The sequence below is a fragment of the Lissotriton helveticus genome, chromosome 9 (assembly GCF_964261635.1).
Source record: "Lissotriton helveticus chromosome 9, aLisHel1.1, whole genome shotgun sequence".
Taxonomy (NCBI): Eukaryota; Metazoa; Chordata; class Amphibia; order Caudata; family Salamandridae; genus Lissotriton; species Lissotriton helveticus.
In genome coordinates, this window is record NC_136070.1 from 1,026,156,971 (window position 1) to 1,026,180,178 (window position 23,208).

Here is a 23,208-nt window from a genome sequence, read left to right on the forward strand (position 1 = left end):
TCTTAACTGGGGTGGTCTGGAGTACAAAAAAACAATGGATTTAGGCCCAGATCTCTGTACTGGGGTGAATGTATGACATTGTTCTGCATTCTGTCCATCAACTGTGGTTTTTGCATTTGTCACCCCGAGTTGGATGGGTATGCTCAGACGTGAGTCCCATGCTCTCCACACCACTGGAGTCAAGCTATCCTGGCTGAAGACGGCTGATAGCCAGAAACCGGTCCTAGGATGCTTGATTCCGGTCCAGGAAAAGCATGGCTTGGCAGTTCGGGCTGGACTGTTCCCATGAGGCACAGGGTCAAGGCTGATTTGCATATGGCCATATCTTAACTGGGGTGGTGTGGAGTACAAAAAACTATGGATTTAGCCCAGATCTCTGTACTGGGGTGAATGTATGACATTGTTCTGCATTCTGTCCATCAACTGTGGTTTTTGCATAAAGCTTCCTTTAGCCATGGTGCTTTAAAAGAAAAAATGGTGATATTCAAATTATTACAACACCTCCTGAATGGTAGTAAGCACTATATAAATGCTATTTATTTTGTGCAAATACTGGGAAAGATCAACACATCTGCCATTCTTACAGTGCAGTACAAAAGGGGGTGGTGATGGACGGAGCATCTGAGCCAATCAAACACTCACACCCAGTCAAAAGATCTGGGTTTGATCCATCACCGTTCTTTAGCCCACTCTGCCACCCCAGTTCAGACATGGCTATATGCAAATCAGTCTGACCCTGTGCCTCATGGGAACAGTCCATCCCAAACTGCCAAGCCATGTCTTCCCTGGACCGGAAACAAGCTTCCGAGGACCGGTTTCTGGCATTCCAGCCGTCTTCAGCCCGGCTTGCTTGAATCCAGTGGCAAAGTGAGCAAGGGACTCACGTCTGAGCATACCCTGCCACACTTATGGTGGCCAAAAGCGGTACAAAAGGGGGTGGTGATGGACGAAGCATCTGAGCCAATCAAACACTCACACCCAGTCAAAAGATCTGGGTTTGATCCATCACCGTTCTTTAGCCCACTCTGCCACCCGAGTTCAGACATGGCTATATGCAAATCAGTCTGACCTTGTGCCTCATGGGAACAGTCCAGCCCGAACTGCCAAGCCATGTCTTCCCTGGACCGGAAACAAGCTTCCGAGGACCGGTTTCTGGCATTCCAGACGTATTCAGCCCGGCTTGCTTGAATCCAGGGGCAAAGTGAGCAAGGGACTCACGTCTGAGCATACCCTGCCACACTTATAGCAGCCAAAGCGGTACAAAAGGGGGTGGTGATAGACGGAGCATCTAAACCAATCAAACACTCACACCCAGTCAAAAGACCTGGGTTTGATCCATCACCTTTCTTTAGCCCACTCTGCCACCCCAGTTCAGACATGGCTATATGCAAATCAAAATGCGCGGTGAAGTCTTGCGATATTAAGACTAGCGTGGAAACAGTCTAATCGTAAATTATAAAATATGTGGTAAATACTCCGAAATTAAAACTACGGAGTAAAGGCTGTTTCCCATCAAAGTCTGTCTCCTGCAGCAACCTGTAGTTCCCAGGATGGAATCAGGCGGGATAAAGTAATAATCAGGCTGTTTATTGGTCTTAGAATTAAAAGGAAATTCCTCATAAACTGTTCACCTTTGCCTGAAAGAAATCGGCTAGCTTATTGCAGAATACTTGTGTAGGAATAAAGGGTTGAGTATTATTACAACAGGATAGAGTGATGAATGTTTTGAAGAGTTCTAATGTCGAGTCTTTGGCTGCGCAGAATTTTCTTTAAAGTATTTCGATTTTTCTAAACTGATCAGCATTTTACACTCTTCAAAAGCAAATTAATATTTATTTTGTCTTCATCACAATAAGCCATTCTCCATGTCTGTTCCTGAGCCCTAAATGTTTCTTTAAGTTTTAGAATTCCGGCATGTGCCAAGGAGCAAAATTGTTCTCCCCGAAGCTTTTTAGAGCTTTTTCAGGTGCTAACTTCATGCAGCCTCTTCAATATTTCTATTTTAATTTGGACTGTGTATATTCAGCAGCTTATCAAGTTCAAAGCTATTTTCCGACAAGAGCGGGTCTAAGGGCCAGATGTAGGTAGCCAAATACCGGTCGGTAACGGCCGATATCGGCCGTTTCCGACCGGCATTGGCTTTTGACATGTAGGTGGCTCGGAATTTACAGAATCGGTATATTTACTGATTCGGTAAATTTACCACTTCGGTATTTTTCCGAATCGGTAAATATACCGATTCTGTTAATCCATCATGAAGAGGTGCCAGGTCGGGTGGCCAGGGTAGCTTCCAAGGTGTGCGTCGTAACAAGGGGGGAGGAGATTGGTCCAATCCCCGACATTGTTCCGTCACTGTCCCGGTCTTTCTCAGGGGTGAACAGGTGCGGTCGACCCTCCAAATCCGACGCTATGGGTGACGTGTGCAGTTCGGTCACCGCTCTCAAGGCATCTCGTCGCTCCTGCATGATTTGCGTGAGGTCAGGTGAGCCCGTGGGGGATGATGTCTGGCTTTTGGGGCGGCCTGATCGAGCACGGCTCGCACCTCGTCGTCTGGGGCGTCTGAAGTCGTTGTTGCGTGCTCTCTGGGGTCCAGGATTAGGGATTATTGGGCAGTGAAACTCAGTCCAATCCTGTGCTTCCTCCGCCGTGTTGAAAAGAGGGCTTTCCCCTTGTGCAGTACTTTCAGGCGGGCCGGGGACAGCAGGGAATATTGAAGATCATTTGCGCGGAGCCGCCTCTTGACGTCTAGGTAGGTGGAACGCTGGAGTTGGATCCCTCGGGCATAGTCCGGGAACACCATAACGTGCTGGTCTTCCACTTGAAGGGGGTCCGCCGTTCGGGCCGCACGAAGCACCGCATCGCGGTCTCGGAAATGCAAGAATTTAGCCAGCATGGGTCGCGGAGGGAGGCCCGGCTTGGGTGCCCCGGCCGGAACCCTATGGGCTCTTTCAATGGAAAAATATGCCGACCTTTCCGCCTCCGGTGTGAAAGATTTGGTCCAGAGCTCCATGTATGTCAGAGGGTCCGAGTTCTCAATCCCTCCCGGCAAGCCCAGAACGCGGATGTTACAGCGTCTCGAGCGCCCTTCCAGGTCCACTGTGCGTTCCTCGAGGGCCGCCACGCGGTGCAGGACCTCCTTCAGTTCCGCCTCCTGTGTTTTCACCGCAGGCTGCAGCTCAGTCACAATCCGTTCTCTGTCTTTCACTCTGTCCGCCAACTTGCGATGGTCGTCGCGGATTAAACTGATGTCCGTTGTCAGGACGCCCAATCTCTCCTCCATTGATAGGCGGGACAATTCAATTGCCGCCAACACCTGATCCAACTTTGCCGACAGTGTGAGGTCGGTTTGCGACGCGTTGGCTTGCGTCCATGTTCTCGTTTGCGGCATTCTCTCGGGGGCCGTCTCGGGGACAGCCGTCGTCTGTGTGGGCCTCGTTTTCCCCATGAGTGCAGTCAGAGATGGGGAGGGCCCGGGCCTCCGTGCACCCCGCAGTCAGCCGGCCACCTTTCCTCTGCGTATCCGGGTAGGCAGCAGCTCGGTGCAGGTCGGGCTTCTAGTCCCTCTTGGTCCCGGGGCAATCACTGTCTTCCTTTTAGGGGACCCCTGCCAGTTCGGGGCGCGAAAAGTAACTTGCGGCTGCAAGGGGGTGACAGCCCTGGCGTCAGGAGATACGCATCAGAAGGGCATTGCTTCCACAGTCCAGGCTTCCCCGGAGATAGGGTGCCTGTAAGTAAGGTCGGGCTCTGCCCCCTCAGGTGACCCCGGGGGCTGAGGAGCAAGCGATCAGGGTTCGGGGGGTGGGGGCTCGGGTTGATGAGCGACCCCGGTGTGGTGTGTTCCCGCCTCGGGGTCAGTGGAGCATCATGTCTGCAGGGAGGAGTCCACGCCAATCAGGGAGCCCCGGTCCCTGCGGGCGCCATCTTAGGGCCAGGCACCCGGGTCCACCGGGCCACGCAATGTAGCAGGAGCGTTCTGGCTCCCCCCCCCCTTGAGCAAGGGCCAACGCCGTCCACGACCCCTCGGCGGGCCCCAGCGGGGGCAGGAGGCCGCCGGGTCACTGGCGCCGAGATTCACAGGAGGAGAGGGGGGGGGGGAGGAGGGGTCGACACTCACCGCCTCCAGGTGGGATCGAGGCCGTCCGGGGGGTCCCAGCGTCACATAGGCGGTACCTCCGTTAGTGTCTCCTGGTCCGCGGCGGCGGGCTGAACAGTGCTGGGGTAGGCTCCCGGTCACGCAGGAGTGCCGATGCAGTGATCCCTCGGGACAGCGGCCGCCATCTTGTGCGCCGGACCGCTCCCGCAATAGTTAGTCCGGCTCGGTTCAGGAGCCCGTGAGGCGGTAACTCCGCTCCCCGCTGGGGCACCGGGGCCGCCAGCCGTCCTCTCCGCCTCGGGCCGCCGCCTCGGGGATAGGTCCTCAGTGGCGTCCACCGCAGGTAGAAGGAGCCGCGCCCGCCATCTTGGACATTCGGCGCTCGGCTCCGGCGTCGATGAGGGACGGGACGGTGTCCGACGCTCGTCCGCAGCCCCCGCAGCTCAGCCAGAGGACGCTCACCGCAGGTAAGCCTCAGTGGAGTGATTTTTGTAGGCTGAGGCTCCCAGGGATCTTATTAAGTGGGCACGATGCTAGCCCGATCGCGGAGCCTCAGCAGGACACAGCCGCCATCGTGGCTTGCCAAGCCACGCCCCCAAATGAAGTATTGTGATGACCACAAATCATATCTGAGACTACTAAATTGAACAACACTGATTTATGATCTGTCCAGATTCGAGGACTTACTTTATCAGGGTTATTTGTAAAAATGCCATCCAACCTATGGTTACAGTTATGAGTCATTTGAGTAACTATTTGATGCAAGTCAAAGCTACGAAGACAGTCTATTGAGTGTTCTCTGTGAGAGTTCTCGCTAAACTCCAAATAAAAATTGAAATCCCAAAAAAGGGTAAGATTTAAAATTCAATGCTGGACTCCATAAAGCTCCAAACAGATGATACGAAGCTATCTTTAGGGCCAGGTAGATGATAAAGGAGAGAGTCATTGAAATTAGCGTCATTAAGTTTAAAAATGAACAACTAGGCTTCGCTTTCTAAATGTGGAGCTGATCTTAGTACTTCCTTAATATGGTTTCGATAAACCACCGCACCTTGTCTATCTATTCTGTATACATCATACCCATCCGAGATAGCAATTCTCAAATCAGGATCTGATGAGGAATCCGTCCAGGCTTCCATGGCAATACTATATCAGGATGAAAAGACTCCATTATATCCGCAAATCCATGCTTGTTCTTTACTATGCATCTCACATTTATTAACACACAGACGTATGTCCCTGACATAGAGGGGCCTGGTTATGAGGCCCTTTACATTGCTCTTGCATCCCGTAATGTGGTGCAAAAGAGACGCAACCTTAAGACAGACTTCTGAAGCCACGCAAATCCACTTTGCGTGGCTCTAAGCTACTCCAAAAATCTGGAGTAACGCAATGGTAAGTAACGCAAATCGCTGCATTGCTTACTCTGCCCTGTGAAGGCATTCCATGAGTATTGCGTGGATTTTCTCACACAACTCTCATGGATTTGAAAGCATCCTTGGATTTACAAGAACTGGGATGTGGCAAAAATCTTGGACCTTCCCAGGGGAGGCGTAACGAGGAGAAATAGGTCTATTTCTTCTTGTTTCTTCCTCTTTCTATGTGTGCTTCATTCTGCAGCACACATAGGAAGAGGAATATGTCTCCAAGGATTGTAAACAATCCTGCATGCAACGCAGGCACCCTTGCACCATGCAAGGGTGCCTGCATTGATGCTAGGCTGCCAAAAGGGCACCAGTGCAAGTGAAAGGACACAAATGCATTGAAGTGCCTTAAATACGGTGCCTGCCCTGACCCTGTCATGCAGTGCAATGCTGCAAGATGACTTGCTTGACTGCATGACTTTCCCTCAAATGAGCCCCAGAGTTTTTTAGGTGCTGGGACTTTGTCTTGAAGTCATCAAAGAAGTGAGAGTGAAAGAAGACTGAAATATCTTTTTGTGTATTTCTTGCAAGATTTTTCCTTTGACTTTCACGCTAGTTTTGTGGACCAAATGATTCACAAGCCTTAGGGCCTTATTATGAGTCTGGTGGTCCAAGGACTGCCTGATTCAGGGTGGCAGTCTCCCAACTGCCCTATTGAGACTAGGGTGGTTGGGCTGCCCTGGGACCACCTCATCCGATGCAACTGTCTGGAAACCTCTTCTCCCTGACGGTTGCGCAGCAGTGCTGAGGCAGGAATATGCTTGGCAAGCCACTGTGGCCCTCGCAAGCATATTATGAGTTTCCTCACCACCACACTTTTCATGATGGTGCGACTGCCATGAAAAGTGTGGCGGTGAGGAAACAAATGGGGCCCTTAAGGGGCCCCCTTGTGCCTCACGCCATGTGGATGCACACAAAGGGGCACAACATGTGCCCCCCTGTGTGCATGCACACCAGTACCTGCAAGGCATGGACTAGAGCAGTCTATGCCATGCAGGTATTGGCTTTGATGAACCCATTGTGGTGCCTATTTCATAGGCACCACCCTGGTAACGCCAAAGAACCACTTGCCAGACAAGAGAAAACTCCTGATCTGGCGGGAGGTTCCTACATGGGTTTGGCAGTGTGGGAGAGGGGCAGTATCACTCCTGCATTGTCAAACTCTTAATAAGCCCCTTAGTTCCTCTTTCACAACCGTCTACACTTGACTCTGAAGTCATTGTTCATTAAATTTGACTTTCCTGAGTCGCTCTTTGATCATGATATAAAAAGTGAGGATTGTTTTTTCCACTTGGTTTTAACAGATTAAAACGTCCTATTTCAGAGAACCTCATGGGAGTGATTAGTGCTTAGTGTACCAGGGTGGCCGAGATTTAGACAGAAAACTCTCTTCCAATACTCACGGCGAAGTTGACTCACAAAATTGATGGACTTCCTGCTTTTTTTTATGTCCTTCCCTAACACTGAATGTTGTTTGCACATGTGCAGTAATAATAGGTGTAGTATTGCAGACAAGTGTTTTCCATATTAATCACCAGATATTGCAAATCAATGGCCTATTACCACCCATTAATTCTGATACAACACAAATGCCACACAACAATTCTGCATGAACTCTCTTGCCACAGAGTACCAACTGCAGAAACCTGATTTTATAATAGGGTAGTAAAGGTTGTTACCACTAAAATCTACCATCACCTACCACCTAGGAGGTGAAATACCACCAATGAAAACTGTTTTGTGATCCAGGCCATCATTTTTAATTGTGTTACACAGTAATACTCTTTGAAAGAGGAACCGCACTAACTGATAATGTACCTTTTGTTGCGATGGGGATGGTACTCAAGGAATTAACGTCTATAGAGGTTTGAAAACTGTGATGGCCATGAGAGAATATATGTAAATCACTGTGAGACAGTCACATGTATTCTGTCCACCACCAATATGTATATGAATTTAGAAGATAACTTTTCCTCACCCTCGCCTCTTCTGAGTCTCCACTTGACTGCTCCCAATCTCTGAGGAGGGAGCTAGGAATACGGGGTAAGACAAAAGGATACGAGTGTCCATGGCAAGCAAAAATAAGCATTGGCAAAGCCAATTTATCTGTCATTTTTAGGTCTCGCCTGCCAATGCGCTTGCACATTGCTGGCGAGAATGATAGTAAGTGGAAAAGAAAAGTCTACCAAAACGGCTGCGGATTAGACAGGCGCGTGCACGAGGCCAGCCATGTCACACATCACCATTTGTCTGTGCCTCGCATCAGACTTCAAAGGCCGCCGCTCCCCCCAATCAGACTTCAAAGGCTGTCGCTCCCCCGCCCCCCGCATCAGACTTCAAAGGAATGTGCTTCCGCTCCCCGCCCCCCCCTGCCACAGCAATGCCAAGAGCTTGTTTCAATCCTCTGATCCTCTCCTTTCTCTCACTCTGTTTCCGTCACTCCTCGTTCTTCTATGTATCCACTCCCTGCTTCTGCCCCCAACACTTCTACATGATCGGCACATCTGGACTCCGCCCGGTTTCCATTTAGTGAAAAGCTGCTAGCACCTATCCTTTAACAACAATCACCAGTGTCTCTTGTAGTTCTAGGCACTAAGTCCTGGACATTTGGTTAACGTGTGTTGTTAGCACCTCCTCATCCATGCGTGACTCCGCTTTGTGGGTGCTGAGCTACTAATGGCCATGACACTCAGAAAGGGATTGTGGTAAAACACTGGATGATATACTTGTATGAATGAATGAATGAATGAATGAATGAATGAATGAATGAATGAATGAAAAATATTTATAGAGTGCACGATGGCCAAACGGCTTCCTGGCGCTGGGAGCTCTGAAGAACCGAACAGACAGGACCAGGAGGTTTAGCAGGGGTAGGCCAGGGCAAACAGAAAAGTTTTCAGCGCTTTACGGAAATGAGAAAAAATAGGGATCGAACGCATAGAAAGAGGAAGGGAGTTCCAGAACCGGGGGGCAAGAACAGAGAAACGGGTTCCACCAGTGCGAGATTTGTGAAAGCGGGGAACAGTGAGGAGGGCAGAAGATGATGAACGGAGAGTGCGGGCAGGGGTGTGACGGGAAATCAAAGAATTAATGAAAGCCGGTGCAGAGTGATCAAGGGCCCGGTAAACAAGGCACCCTAGTTTAAACAGAGATCTCTGCAAGATGGGCAACCAGTGAAGGGATTTGAGGACGGGAGTGATGTGATGGGTTTTGGGCAAATGAAAGATGAGACGGGCGGCCTGGTTCTGGATAGCTTGTAAGCGGCGGGTTTCATAGGCAGGGATGCCAGCGAACAAGCTATTGCCATAATCAAGGCGGGAAGTGATAAGGGCGGAAATAATAATTTTAAGGGAGTCGAGAGAAAAAAAACGAGAGATTTTCCGGATCATTCGGAGGGAAAGAAAACAGGAGGACACCACGGCACTGACCTGGCCATGCATGGACAGGTCCTGTCTGACCTTGATGCCCAGAGTTTTAACAGAGGGAACGGGGGTGGGAGGGGGGCCAAGGATGGGAGGCCAGAAAGCAGGGGACCAGGGACTGGATGAGCCGCCAATCAGGACAAGCTCAGTCTTATCTGGGTTGAGCTTGAGGTGATTGGCGCTCATCCACCCAGAGATAAAGACCATGGTGGAGTGAAAAAAGGATAGAGAGTGAGAAGTAGAGGAAAGATCAAAGACGAGCTGGAGGTCGTCAGCGTAATTATACACAGAGACCCCCAGCTCAAGAAGAGAAGAGATAAGAGGGTGAATATAGAGGTTAAAGAGAAGGGCCACATGCATTGCAAAATCTGGTAGTCTTTAATTATTTCTCCCAATCATTCTTCTATGTCTATGAATTCCCCAAAGTGACAGAGCTTGTTTCAATCCTCTGATCCCCTCCTTTCTCTCACTCTGTTTCCATCACTAATCGTTCTTCTATGTATCCACTCGCTGCTTCTGCCCTCAACACAACTCAACCTACGTAATTGCTTACTGCGTCGCCCCTTCTTATCGCCACCACCTTTCATTCATCAGATCACACCCCGACTTTCCTCCAGCCACCCTCCTTTGCCGCGCTCGTGACCCACCCGTCCCTCTTCCCCCCCACATGCAGCTCTCCCTTAATATAAATTGTACTTCATACAAAATGTATTTTTCACTACTTAATCTAATGCCGCGTACTTCTGGCAAAATGCTTCCCAGTCGCTTAATGCTTTACTGACCAGTTTTCAATGGTGATGTGATGTATCCGTGGCCCCTGCACGTAACCAATCACGTGTGCGAGACTGACCCTGTCAGCTATCATTGATGTTAACAGGCTGCTCCCAGCCCGGAAGGTTTGTGCGTGCAGCTCCTTATACAGCGGATGCCTTTGGTTAAATAAGTTTTACAAGAACCGCATTCACGTTCTATATTCTTCAAAGCGCATAGAGGCGATCTTTTTGGGATTTGTTGAATGGATACAGAAAATATTTGGATATCTTAAATGCATACAGAAGCATGTTCCTCCTACTGTCTCGGGCATTTCTTCCCTCTACCTCCGCCGGGGCTCGGGCTGTGGGGCCCTGCTGCTTTAATGGCCCTGCTTTATTTGTTTGTGTTCAGTCCAGATCGCAACACTTCCTCTCTCCCTCTCTTTCCATTTGTCCCTCCCGCCCCCTCCCTAGTGACCCACCTTGTCTCTTCCCAGCTCGTCTTACATTTTCCTTACTTGTTAACTTTGGGTGCTGGGGCTGGTGATTCGAAGTGCAGTACTTGCCAGCTTAAATGTATCTGCTTGTGTTATCTTACCATGAGGTCAACTGTAACAACCTACTTCTGAAGTCAAAACCCAACTATAGTTACTAAGTGCAGACAGACTAGCACTAACAGCCGGGTTAGGACATTAAGGCCAAGCACTTAGGATTGTATCAACACTGATGTATTCTATATGAGTTGCGTTCATCCTTACAGCCACATGTATTTGAGCAAAGCATTAGCCGATTGCTGCTTCTTCAACACATGCATTTCAAACTTGAAATTGAATGCCCGCAGATAGTTGCATCTCAATAGGCATACAATCTATCATTATACATTTACCAACAAGGGTTGCTCCAGTATTAGATAGAGAGAAAGGTATTACAGACGTAAATCCTACAATCTGCTTAATTCATTGATTTTCTGGTGAAGAAAGTACAAACATATTCGTCCTTCAATGCTACAAACATAGTTTTGTTTATTCAGAAATTGTTTTCTTTGGTGTTTACTGAGTCATCTAGTGTTGGCTGACTGATAAAGAGATTAACACCCTCTATGGAATTCTGAGATTCACTCAACCAATCTGATAGCATAGAAGGTCAAAATCTAGACTTTAACAACTGTTATGAGTGGAACTGTAGCATGCTCATGCAGAAGACTTGCGGGGACGCTGTGTCCAGGTATATGTTTCAGTGAAAATGTGTTAACATTCTTTACCACATGTTGCTGGCCATAAATATTTTAATTCAATTCCTACTCACTGTTCATACTTGACGTTTCATAGTTTCTAGACCATTAATCAGTAACCATTAACTGGCATCCCGTAAGTATCTAGAAGCAAACATTTGCAATGCAATAGGCCTCGCATTTGTGAGAGTTTAAGGTATTGGCATTGGAAACGGCAATGCCTTTTATTTATGTTTTAAATATAATAGCAAGGCATAGTGTAACAAAACATATCATAGCATAGCAAAACATAGCATAGCATAACAAAACACAACAAAACATAGCATAACAAAACAAAGCTTAGCATAGCATAGCATAACAAAACATGGAATAAAAAAGCATACCATAGCACAACAAAACATAGCATAGTAACAACAAAGCATAGGATAGCAGAACACAACATAGCATAGCATAACAAAACATAGCATAACATAACAAAACAGAGCATAAGAAAACACAACACCACATAGCATAACAAAACATAGCAAAACACAACAAAACCTAGCATATCTTAACAAAACACAACAAAACATAGCATAGCAAAACAAAACATATCATAGCATAGCAGAACATAGCATAGCATACCAAACACAACAAAACATAGCATAGCATAACAAAACATAGCATAGCAAAACAAAGCATAGCATAATAAAACACAACACAACAAACACAGCATAGCATAACAAAACATAGCATAGCATAACAAAACATAGCATAGCATAACAAAGCATAGCATAGCAAAACATAGCATAGCATAACAACACATAGCATAGCAAAACACAGAGTAGCATAGCATAACAAATCAAAGCATAGGATAGCAAAACATAGCATAGCATAACAAAACAAAACATAGCATAGCAAAAGAAAACATAGCATAGCATACAGCATCACTCAGCACCACCACAGCATCACTCAGGGGCACCACAACATCACTATGCGCTACCACAGCATCACGGAACACCACAGCATCACTCGTCGCCACCACAACATCACTGCAGGGTGGCTTTAGGTCGCCTTGTTAATATGGGAAGTACACTGCGCTGCCAGAGCGTCAAAAAAGGTAATGTACCAACGGCGCAATGGGCTTGTAAATAGGACCTCAACCTTATTATAGGCAAATATGTTGTGGCGAAGCAGGGATCCCTTTTCCTTGCATTCATGGAACTCAGTAGCGCCTTTGATCGGGTGAACAGGTCTAAGCTTTGGGATATTCTTGGGGTAATGGGACTGTCAGCCCAACTGATTAATTTTCTTAGAGCTCTAAATGCACATGTAAATGCCTGCGTCAGATATGGCACTGAGGGGGAGACCACTGAATCATTTAGCCTACCGCGAGGGGTTAGGCAGGGTTGTGTGATGGCACCAATATTGTTTTTACTATATGTTAATAGCCTGAACTCATGCTTGAGTGAAAATGGAGCTGATTTGCCCAGGGTAAAGTCTGTCAGCGTGCGTCCCCTGTTATATGCCGACGACACCGTATTGATGGCCAGAAAGGCCAACGGGTTAAAACTCCTGGTGGACCGGTTTGTGAAGTTCATGGACGATCTAGACCTAGATACCAACATCTCAAAGACACATTAGATGGTCTGTGGGAGGAAGACAGCTAAGACTAGACCCATTGACATTAAAGGGCAAAAAATAGGGTTTCCATCTTTCGCTATCTGTAGCTATTGTTCTAATAGGCTTTCTTGCATTTCCAGTCGCTATTCCAAATTCACACAAGCCTGTTGTGCCTTGTTTAGATTTTCATTGGCAGTGGGTAAAAAGACCATTCTGCCCCTGTTACAAATCTACAGAATGAAGTGTCTCCCAGTTCTGACTTATGGTGCTGCGATTTGGGGGTTTCGCAAGTGTAGGGGGATCCAGCTGGAAGAGGACCGATTTTGTAGGAAACTTTTGGGGTTAGGTCCAAACAGTTCCTCAATTGTCACCCATGAGGAATTTGGTCTTAACTATATGGGGGATCAGGTTAAACTGGCTCCATTGCTACTCTGGATTTTTGTTTTGGTCAAAGACAGTTTGTGGTTCAACAGGTGTGTGATTGAGGACTGTATGGAATGCACGTATGGACAAAAGATACTGTGGATAAACTATATAAAATTGGTTGCCCATTCCCTTGAATGTATGGATATCTTCGATAGGCCCACCTCCTTAAAAAGGGTGATTGTTGTCTTTTTAAAGAACGATTTTTAAATAAGGTTAAGGAAGATAGGGAAGCTTGGGGGTTGGAAAAATATTCTATCAGATTGTTTCTACTGTTGAAATCTGTTATCAGTCCTGAAATTAATCTTAAAGTAGTTAAGCATCCCAGGGATAGATCTTTACTTACTAAATTTTGTTTGGGCACTATCCGTACAATGATTTGCTTCCCTCCGGGTCAGTTCAATCCCAATGCCCTTTTAATTTGCACTTGTGATGACTGTTCTCCCCAGACCCTAATACACTTGGTTTTATTTTGTTAATCTTATGAATTTCTGTGCAGAAGGTACCTACTACTACTTTTTAAAAGTGAGAGGTTCTACTCAATTTCGACCTGCCTTTTTATACTTACAGTTAATACCAGAGCAGGCGGTGATGTCGACAGTTATTGGATACCTAAAAGGTGCCTTACATTGGAATAAAATAATGTGTGCCTAGAAAATAATGATGTATATGTTAGGCTGGGCCATTCATTTTATAAGGTTCTTATATGCTCATGAATTGTCCTATTTGAATAAATGTATTGGTCTGTGTTTAATAAATGTTTTTAATGTTTATTATATGTCTCTTTTTAAAGTTTTTATCTTTTATGGTTATATTGTATAACCGAATAAAGATTAATATCATCATCATCACTTAGGGCCCTAAGTGCACACATGCATAGAAAGAGAACATACAGGGACACACATATATATGCAGAGAACATATATTCTACCATATAATCACAAGAAGGAGAAACATACAGGCACACATGAACCCAGAGGCAGTGTATATTCAAGAACATATGCAAACACACATGGACACTTAAAAAACATATGCACAGGGACAGCTCACGGGTCAGGGGCATGGGGGGGGTTCGCGGGATGCTTTAAAAAAAATATATATTAAAATAAAACATACCTTGCCGCTGCCAAAGGGTCCCTCAGCTTCTCTCCTGCCGCCTGTGTCTGACTACAGGTCGGAACAGGAAACCGTCTGCCAGGCTCCCACCTGTAAGGCAATCACAGTGCACAAATGGAGCTTTGTGATTGGTCTGAGCGCTATGACACAGCACTCAGCCAGAAGCTGTAGGGGTGGGCATGTTCTCCATGCAGGCTGTAATGCAGCCTGCATGGAGAGCAGGGGAGTGCGCATGATTGTTTTGGGTGGCCCATGAGGGCCTACCATAGTCATTGCTCACAGGAGTGTCTACCACTCCACCCCTACATTCCATTATTAGCATTTAATTTTTTCCTTCATTCGCTGCTCCTGGCAGTGGGGCGACCCTCCTCCGTCTTAGTGGAGGAGCTGCCACTGCATAAAGAGGTAGGCAATGCACACATATGCTGACAGACACACTGGCATTACTACAGGAATTAATGTGCACACAGAATACAAAACATTGTGACCAAATCTATGCTGAAGCTGTGTCATGTAGAAATACCTTAACTGCTTTGCACTGAAGGGGTTAGTGAAAATCTTAATCGAGGTGAGAAACTGCCCTTTGTGAGCACTTGTAGACCATCTAAATGCAGCTATTCTGAGCTGACAATGGGATAGAAATGCACTGAGATCTGTTACATTTGCCGAAACTGCTGGTTGGTACTTTTCAGGAGCTGTATTATAGAGAGTGGCCCAAGACATAAAGGGCTTTTCATTTTCGTGAGTAGCCCCTTTTGAAATATAGATCATGCTGATGTTAAATGTCCACCAATGCAATTCCCAAGGGGTCATGTGCCTGATTTAGGCCAGGTAGGAAATAGTGCCAATTTACATGTACAATGTTCTTTCCTAAACTTGCCTTCCATATGTCACATCGACTTTTGCATTTGTGACACGTGGTTTCGATTCTAAGAAACACTAACTTTGCTGGCACAAAGAACTTCATGTGAACACTATCACACTGCCTTGGCATTATGTGCAAGGCCCTCACATGCTTGATACAAATGTATTTGTTATTACGTCCATTTGGCGACACAGCTATTTTTGGAATACAAACAATGACAGCCAGATCACAATCTCGGCCCAAGGCAAGGATGCCCTTTTATATATATATATATCCTTTTGTTTCCAAATACAATCAGAGGAGACACTTTTGGTAACATTCGAGGGGTCCCGGCACGCTGAAGCTTTCACCTAGCACAGTGCTGATTGACATCCCCATGAGGGGTGTCCAGTTCGTGAACAAGACAGGGTCTTACACTATTACTTAAGAGGTAAAGGGGTTAGATCATAGAGAAGGGGGATTCTTGACAGACCATACATTTATACCCTAGACATGTAGGTTAGGGTTTGCATCATAGGAGTACGTTAAGATTTCTTATAATACTGTATGTGTATGTATATATAGGTTGTCTCAACAAGATGGTGGAACTCTTCGATTTATTAACTGTTTTGACACTCATTATAACTTTTGTCTGCTTCTGTCTATTAATCATTGAAGCAAATGTTTTCTATACAAGAATCACTACGGTTGATTAAATATAAAAAAACAGCCTTCCGTGTATTCTTTGCATATTTCTCTGTGCAAAAGAGAGCACGAGTGGCTGAGAAAAATGTTCCATCTCTCTCACCATGGCTCCTGAGGGACCAGGGTTGTCATGTTCAGTAGTTGCCAGAATTGTTCCCTCCCTGTCTAAGTTTAGGGGTGCTAACGGTGGCACTGTGAGCTAGCTGGTCCAAGGGACAACATATCCTGTGGGGGTGCATGGAATCAGTCTGGCACCATCCTAAGTTTGTGTTGTCCACAAACGTGCAGTTCCTACTGATTTGTGAAACCTACACGACAGGGAGATGCTCTCCACTGCAGGAGGGTATTTAAGAGGATCCGTTGCCTTTGTGTTCTCACAGTATTACAGAGGTGGATGCAGAGGAAAAAACAACATCCGTTTAAGAACTGACTGTGTCCCACATAGACGTGGCGCACAGTCAGTGCACTCTGGACCGCGCGCCTTGGAAAAGGGAAAAAGGGGTCACTGGGACTCCACAGACATCCACTACAATCTGCATGCAGTCATTTACTGCACCCACCTACAGGTGGATCCCATTTCTCTTTAAATGAGAGGCCAGGTTGCAACCTGCCCAGTTAAATGCAGGCTGGTGACTTCCAACATCTGCTCTACCTTTCACTAAAGCACAGTTACCTGTGCAGACATGCACTGGGGCCAACACATTCACTTTAATAGGGTACACTGTTCCAGTGAGCCCCTGTTGCACCCCGTTAAGTGTGTGATATGGGCCTAGTTTGGTGAGCATAGACACTGTTCAACAGTGCTGCCAAACTTTTAAAATGAAAGTAGCAGCATTTATGACCAAGGGATCTATTACTTAACAGGACAGTAGTGACCCATTTTATGAAGAATCCTATTATTTGAGCAGAATGGTAGCTTTTCTTTTGAACTCACTTCCAGTACTTCAATACAATAGTGCTTCTTGTCAAGTTCTGCTATCCATTTAATGGAGGTGTGGTGGTGCTTGTCATTGAGATGTTGTACTTTTTTAAGAAGAGAAGCGGCACTTCTGAGAAGTGGCAGTGTGTTTTTTTACTAGACACTAGCGGCCTTTATCTAAGCATCTATGAAAGCGTTTCCAAGAGCTGAACCTGATTGACAACCTATTCCTATTCAAACGATTGAATGAGAAACAGAATTTTAAAAAGGGCTCATGTTCTACCCTCTAATTTGATGTTCAGAGGCACAGGCCATTGTCTGCAGGGTGATGCTTTGAGAAAAGCCCCGTTAGAATAAGGCGGCATTCCAATTATACTAGTGCTGTGCTTCTGGAGTAAGACTACTTCTGCGAGTAGTGATCAGTGCCCAACTTCAAATAGTGGGTGAAAGTGGTGAGCACCAGCACTTAGTTTTGTGGACCAGAACTTATTTGTTATCATTAGACTTTGACCCAGAGCAAAAGAAAAGCAGCAAAGAATGTAAGAAGAAAGAAGAGAATTATAGGAACAGTGAGAAAGGGAGGAACATTGAATTTAAAAATAACATGCAAAAGTGGGATGAAGAGACAGGAAGTGTACAGTGGTGGAAAAAAGGGGTACAAGATGGAATCAAGGGTAGACAGGATTATTATTTGGCAACCCTGGAATCCAGCAGCACCAGGAATGTGCTAAAAAGAACTTTTGGGCTGTATGGCCCGGCCATGAGGAGGTCAGATTTGGTGAGGCAAACTTGCTCAGGCACACACACTGGTGCAATGTAACACTAGCATTGCTTGCTTAAACTCTGGTTGTCGGCAGAGAAGGAAATCTTGAGTCACCGAGCTGCTCAGGATAATGGTGACCAGTAACATCCACCTACGTACTGTGTAGGGGAAGCGAGAGCTTTGATCAGAAGATTTACATATTGCAGTTCTAAGGTCAGTAGCAGGCTGCCCGCTTAAAGCGTGTAACAAAACAAATGGAAACATCAGACACTCCCTTACATGCTATCACCCAGTGGCATAGCAAGCGGAGAGGGCAGTTTGGCCCGGGTGGCACAAGTTTTGGGTGCCGCAGCCTCCCCTGCTCTTACCCGGGCAATCGCCACCGACACCCCTGCGCTCTTCAATGCGGTAGTGGCGGCTGGCTGCAATCAGAGGAATCTTGCCAGCACTCCCCCCCCAATCCCTACCCCGACTCTTCAATGCAGCCACCGTGGACCGCTGGGGCTAACCTGTGTGTTTTTGTTTGGAGCGGTGTGGATGTATGTGGTGTGGTGTGGAGTGGAGTAGAATTATGTGGGTTTGATTGAAATTCTTAGTTGTGAGTTAGCGGTGTACTGATACGAGGTGGTGCTGTGCTGAGATGGTGCTGTACCGATGCTGACGTGGTGCTGTGGTTGTGTTGGGTGATGCTCAGTAGATGCTGCACCGGTGCTGCACTGGGGCTGAGTGACACAGAGGTGGTTACTGTGCTGGTAGTGCTGTGGTTGTTTTGTGATGGTGCTCAGGTGCTGCTGAGTAACGCTTAGGTGGTGCTGTTGAAGTGGTGCTGCAGTGGTGCTGAAGTAGTGCTGAGAGAAGCTATCTGGTGCTGAAGAAGTGCTGAGCAAATGATGAGGTGGTGCTGCGGTGAGTGCTAAGGTGGGGCTACACTGATGCTTTGGTGCTGAGGTGGTGCTGCGCTGATCAACAGCAAGGCAACGTTACCTCGATGTTGCACTTTCATATGAGCCTAAAGTGCTGTTTTTAAAACTACGTTTTAAACTTTTTGATGCCAGAGAGGGAACATTGAAATGTAAAAGTGTAAAAACAGTCTGTCACTTTTGTTCCTAGCACAGAAAGGCATTTTATTCTCTGTGTTTGCCCGGCGTTTATAACTAAAAGAAAACATTGTTTTGACACAAGAAAAATAAAAAGGCTGCATGGATGTAAACATGTAAGCAAACCTAGAACACAAGGTCACCATCATAGACACTGTGTAGTAAACACCAGCAAGCAAAGGTAAAGGTCTTCCAATGAGAAGCAACGGAGTTGCTTCATAAAACACATTTAAAAATGTTTACAGCATGTTGAACGCATCACGAAAAACTCATTGGGCTAGTGGCAGCTGAAACCCGAGCATGTTCAATATGGAAGGCAATGTGCAAGTAAATATGTCTTGCCTATATAATGAGCAGCTGTTGTCTGAAGTACCCTAACTCCACCCACGAGATGGCATACCATTAAGAGTCCTAGGAGGGTCATTAGGATGGCGGACTTCGCCCGTCCGCCATCCTATCGGGAAATGGGACCACCCGCCATAAGGGCGGGGGTCCCGTGGGGGCTATTAGGATGCGCCCGCCACAGTGGCGGGTGCATCCTGTATTCCTGTCATTGTGGCGGGCGGTGCACTCAGGAAGGCATGTTGTGCACTTCCATGCACAACATGGCAGGCACCACGCGGTGCCTGCCATGTTGTGCATGAAACTGCAGGGCGGTACCATAGGTATGCCTCCATGTGCACCCCCACCACCAGAGTCCCTGGGGGCCTACAACGGGCCCCTGCAAGCGACCCCCACAGGCATGTTTCCACCCCCATCCTAATATGGTTGGCGGTGTCTAACAGACATGCCACCATATTAAACTTTTTTCCGCCCGGTCAACTTGTCAAAGCGAGGGGAAATGGGTGGCGGGCAGGGAAGGATCTCGGGCTCATCGCCACTGCCATGCGGGCGGTGGCGTTCTGCCCGAGATCCTAATGGGCCCCCTAGTGTTACCGCAGCATGTGTCATCATTATCCTCCTGGAAGTATATTTTACTTTGACCTCTTGTTAACCTCCTTTAAGAAGCTGTTAGCATGCAGGTCCTGGAATGACATGCGAAAACCGAGCCCTCTCTCTCTCTTGCAACACATGAGAAATGGTGTTGTGGGGCATATTAAACCAGTTCACCCCCTCCCCTTGGGAGGAACTCCAAAACAGAGAAGGAAGTTAGAGCAAATTTATGCTTCTAAAGAAGCACGCAACACTGTGTCCTTTACTAGAAGAGCAGAACTAAATACACATGCAGAAAGCAGAACTGCCTCTGTAAACTGCACATGACAAAAGTAAACATGCTCCCACATGAAAAAGTATTCCTGAGCATCCACAGGAGAAAATAAACTGCCCCATTAACTCCACAGTTTACGAGCAAACTGTAAATAAGCCAGCCTGGGACCTGCCTTTGGGGAGAAAACAAAAGATTGTCAGCCACATGGCAGGAACTGGGAGGTATGAATGCTGCAATAAAAAGTAAGCAGCTACGGGTCTGAGCACCCACAGTGTAACATGAGGTTGAAAACATAATAAAATAGTACCCCCATGAGCAGATCAACAGAGCAAGGCATAATGATATTGTACTAAGTCCCTGCTTCTGGGAGGAAAAAGGAGGGACAAAGAGGCAGAACTGGCCACTAGCAAGCAAGGATTTTTAAAGGGCACTGAAACCAACAAATAAGAAGCCTGGGAATGGCTTTCTGTCCACAGAGATGTATACTAAAGTATATAAGAGGTTGTACGCTTACACTCAACCTAATTACATTGCTGTTAGAATGGTGAAACGCCATGCATCTTAAATGAATCACAACCATCCAAATGCAGAGGGATGTGGGCAGATAAATAAGTGAATTATTATTATCACAATCAATAGCTGATGTGATGGGGGCTAATCTTTTGCCAATCTATGGCTAAATTACTCAAACTCTGCAAACCATCTAAAGTAGTCTCTAACCAGATCTAACACAAAAGCAAATGTCTCTGTTTGCCCTTGAGCATGGTGAAAAAGTCATAGTTGCTGATAATTTTTTTTCATAAGATGCTTCCTCTGCTTGCTCAGACTAATTGCACCAATGTTCCTTCAGGTGGAGGAGTGGACCTGATTTTCTTGAAAATTTGAAAATTCTTTTCCATTAAAATGATGAGTTTGACGTTAGCTGTGCTTTTATAGGAAGAAAAGGAAAGGATTTCTCCACTCTGCTTTTACACCACTTTGCTTGTCGGGATTTCCTGCAGATCACTTTACCTTGTGATACGAAAATATTGCTTACAAATATCGACAAATGAGCGTGTAATTGAAAAAGAATATAATGGACAAAAAGGTCAACAATAGTAGAGTATATATTTAACAGCATTTATTTAAATTAACTTAAAAATATGTTTAAAAATATATACATCAAATACAAAAAGGAAATTTGAATTCAATATCTTAAACCCTCGTCCACTACTATGTGTTGCTGCGCCCTGAGGGAACGAGGAGATTTCAGCCTCCAGCTTCCCCAGCCCGGCCCAGCGGTGAGTTTGTCTAAGGCGCCAGAGTGCCATAAACCAACCAAAGGAATCCCACCGCGCAGGACCCTTGTCCACTGCCATGTGTTGCTGTGCCCTGGAGAGGAGAGAAGACTTTAGCCCCCAGCTTACCCGGCCTGGCGGTGACGTAGTCTGAGGCTCCGGAGTGCCATCAATCAGCCAGAGGGATCCTGTAGTGTGGGCCCTCATCCGCAGCCATGTGTTTCTATGTCACCAAGAGCGAATCTATCTGTCCCCATCCTGAGCCGGACGAGGCTGGGCTGGGCCACCCCTCTTAGCATGTCTTATTTGAAATCACAAATGTTTCCTGGAGTGAGTCTTATTGAAAACTCCTAAGCTTATTTGGCACAAGAACCTTTACTAAGATGGGGACTCGCAAGTGCACTGGTGGGGGGGCTTGCTATCCAGCCACCTGCTGAAGTAACTACCATCGATAAAATGCTCCAAAGGGCTATAGGTGAAATAGCCACTGAAATAGAACTCCTAGAGAGGAGACTTTCACTTCGGGGGTCGTAGAGAACCCTCCATAAGTACAGCAAGTATAGTATCACTTGCATCAACCCCGCTGGAGGCTCATGCAGAAATTTTAGCTACTACTGAAATTGATTTTGAAATTGATTCTGCCGGCAAACAAAACACCACGTCAACTAGGCCACTATAGTTGCTGCTATGGACGAGGGGAAGCACCCACAGGATCCACTCCAACACTTGTCTAAATCTAAACAGGTTGCCTTCAATAAGCACTTCCTTGGCATTGCTGTTTCGACACCCACACTGCCTGTAAAATCCAAGGCCAAAACAGGCAAGACTGCCCTATTAAAAGGAGGGGAAAGATCAGTTGCACCCAAACTGGAATGACTAGATGAATTCATGGGTGCTGTGATGGATCAACTTAAAGGCTTCATACGTTAAGAACTTAGCCCGCTCCTGGATAAAATATCTGTCCTTGAACCTCGGGTAACCGCACTCATCAGTGCAAATCCACACTTAGAATGCCCCTAGCCTGAAACTACATCTCCAGACCTGCAAAATCCCAGACCCATGGAAGTGAATCAGGCGCATCCCAGGGATTGGGGAATGCAGACGGTGTTGGATTGAAGTGTTACATCCGTGCGATTGACACCTTCCCTGAAAGTCTCAAGACATTTCAGCAAGAAGTAGAGTGGCTGACGCACAATCCCTTGAAACCAAGGCCCTTGTGAAAATTGATCTGCTCCTGAAGGTATGCCCTTATGTGATTGTGAGGACTGGGGTTCCGGGTTTAATTGATGGGCTGAGAGAAATTTACACAGAACTGAACAATAAGTGCCACAATTGGCTGGGAAAATTCAGGAACTTTACAAACTTGATGGCTCATAATATTCAGTTCACTCGGGCGTGTGGGGTGGCTTGGGTAGGGGGCAAAGGATCATCCTAGAGATTTGTGGTTTTCAATTTTAGAGATCCTGTGGTTGTTTATAAATTGTTATGCAATGGTGGCCCAGGTCATACGAGGGGCTCGTGGTGAGTCTACTTCCATTGGGCTTTTTCTATGAGCTCCCTTTGGATCCCAAATGAGATTGCAGCAAGCTGCCCAAATTGTTCCCTCTTTGTGCCCCACAAACCGTAATGTTAATCAGCCACAGCAAAGAGATTTGTATAATGTTTCAGTGCATAACAGGTTCAGCCCCCTGGACCTTGTTGGTTGACATGAAGAAGGCGGTAGATATATTTGTGGTAGCAAGGTAATATAAAGGAAGGAGATGCATGCATGCCCTAATGGTTATCATTTTGTTGGAAACATTATCACCGGTCACTTAACATCCATGCAGACCAAAGAAACGCCAAAAGTAATGAGAACCCCTTTAGTTACAACTATTCAGGTAGGGACTTCCCTCGATTTTCACGTGGGAATCAAAACACCATCTAATGCCAATTCTGTGGATCCTAATATGTTAAATACCTTAATAGCCAATAGGCCAATAGAATTAGTATTGGGAGGGAGCTGTCAGGTGATTACTGGGGTAGCTGAGTTAAGTAGGCACTTCTTGGGAAACTATAGAAAATCAAGGATACTCTCTTGGAACCTCGCTGGTCTGGGCTCCAAGGTAAGGGATCGTGATTGGGGCAACTATATACCTTTGATAATTGCCTTTTCCTGACTTTGCCACATATTGCGTTAATGCCAGGTCGTGTGGGCAGGGAAGGTTATCCGGAGGCCTAATGACTTGGATTGGGGTACATGTGGGTGTGTGATGCTGGGGACAGAATCAGTAGCGGAAGATATTCTCTGTGTAACTATTACACTCTCCAATGGATGCATAGATAATATCTAT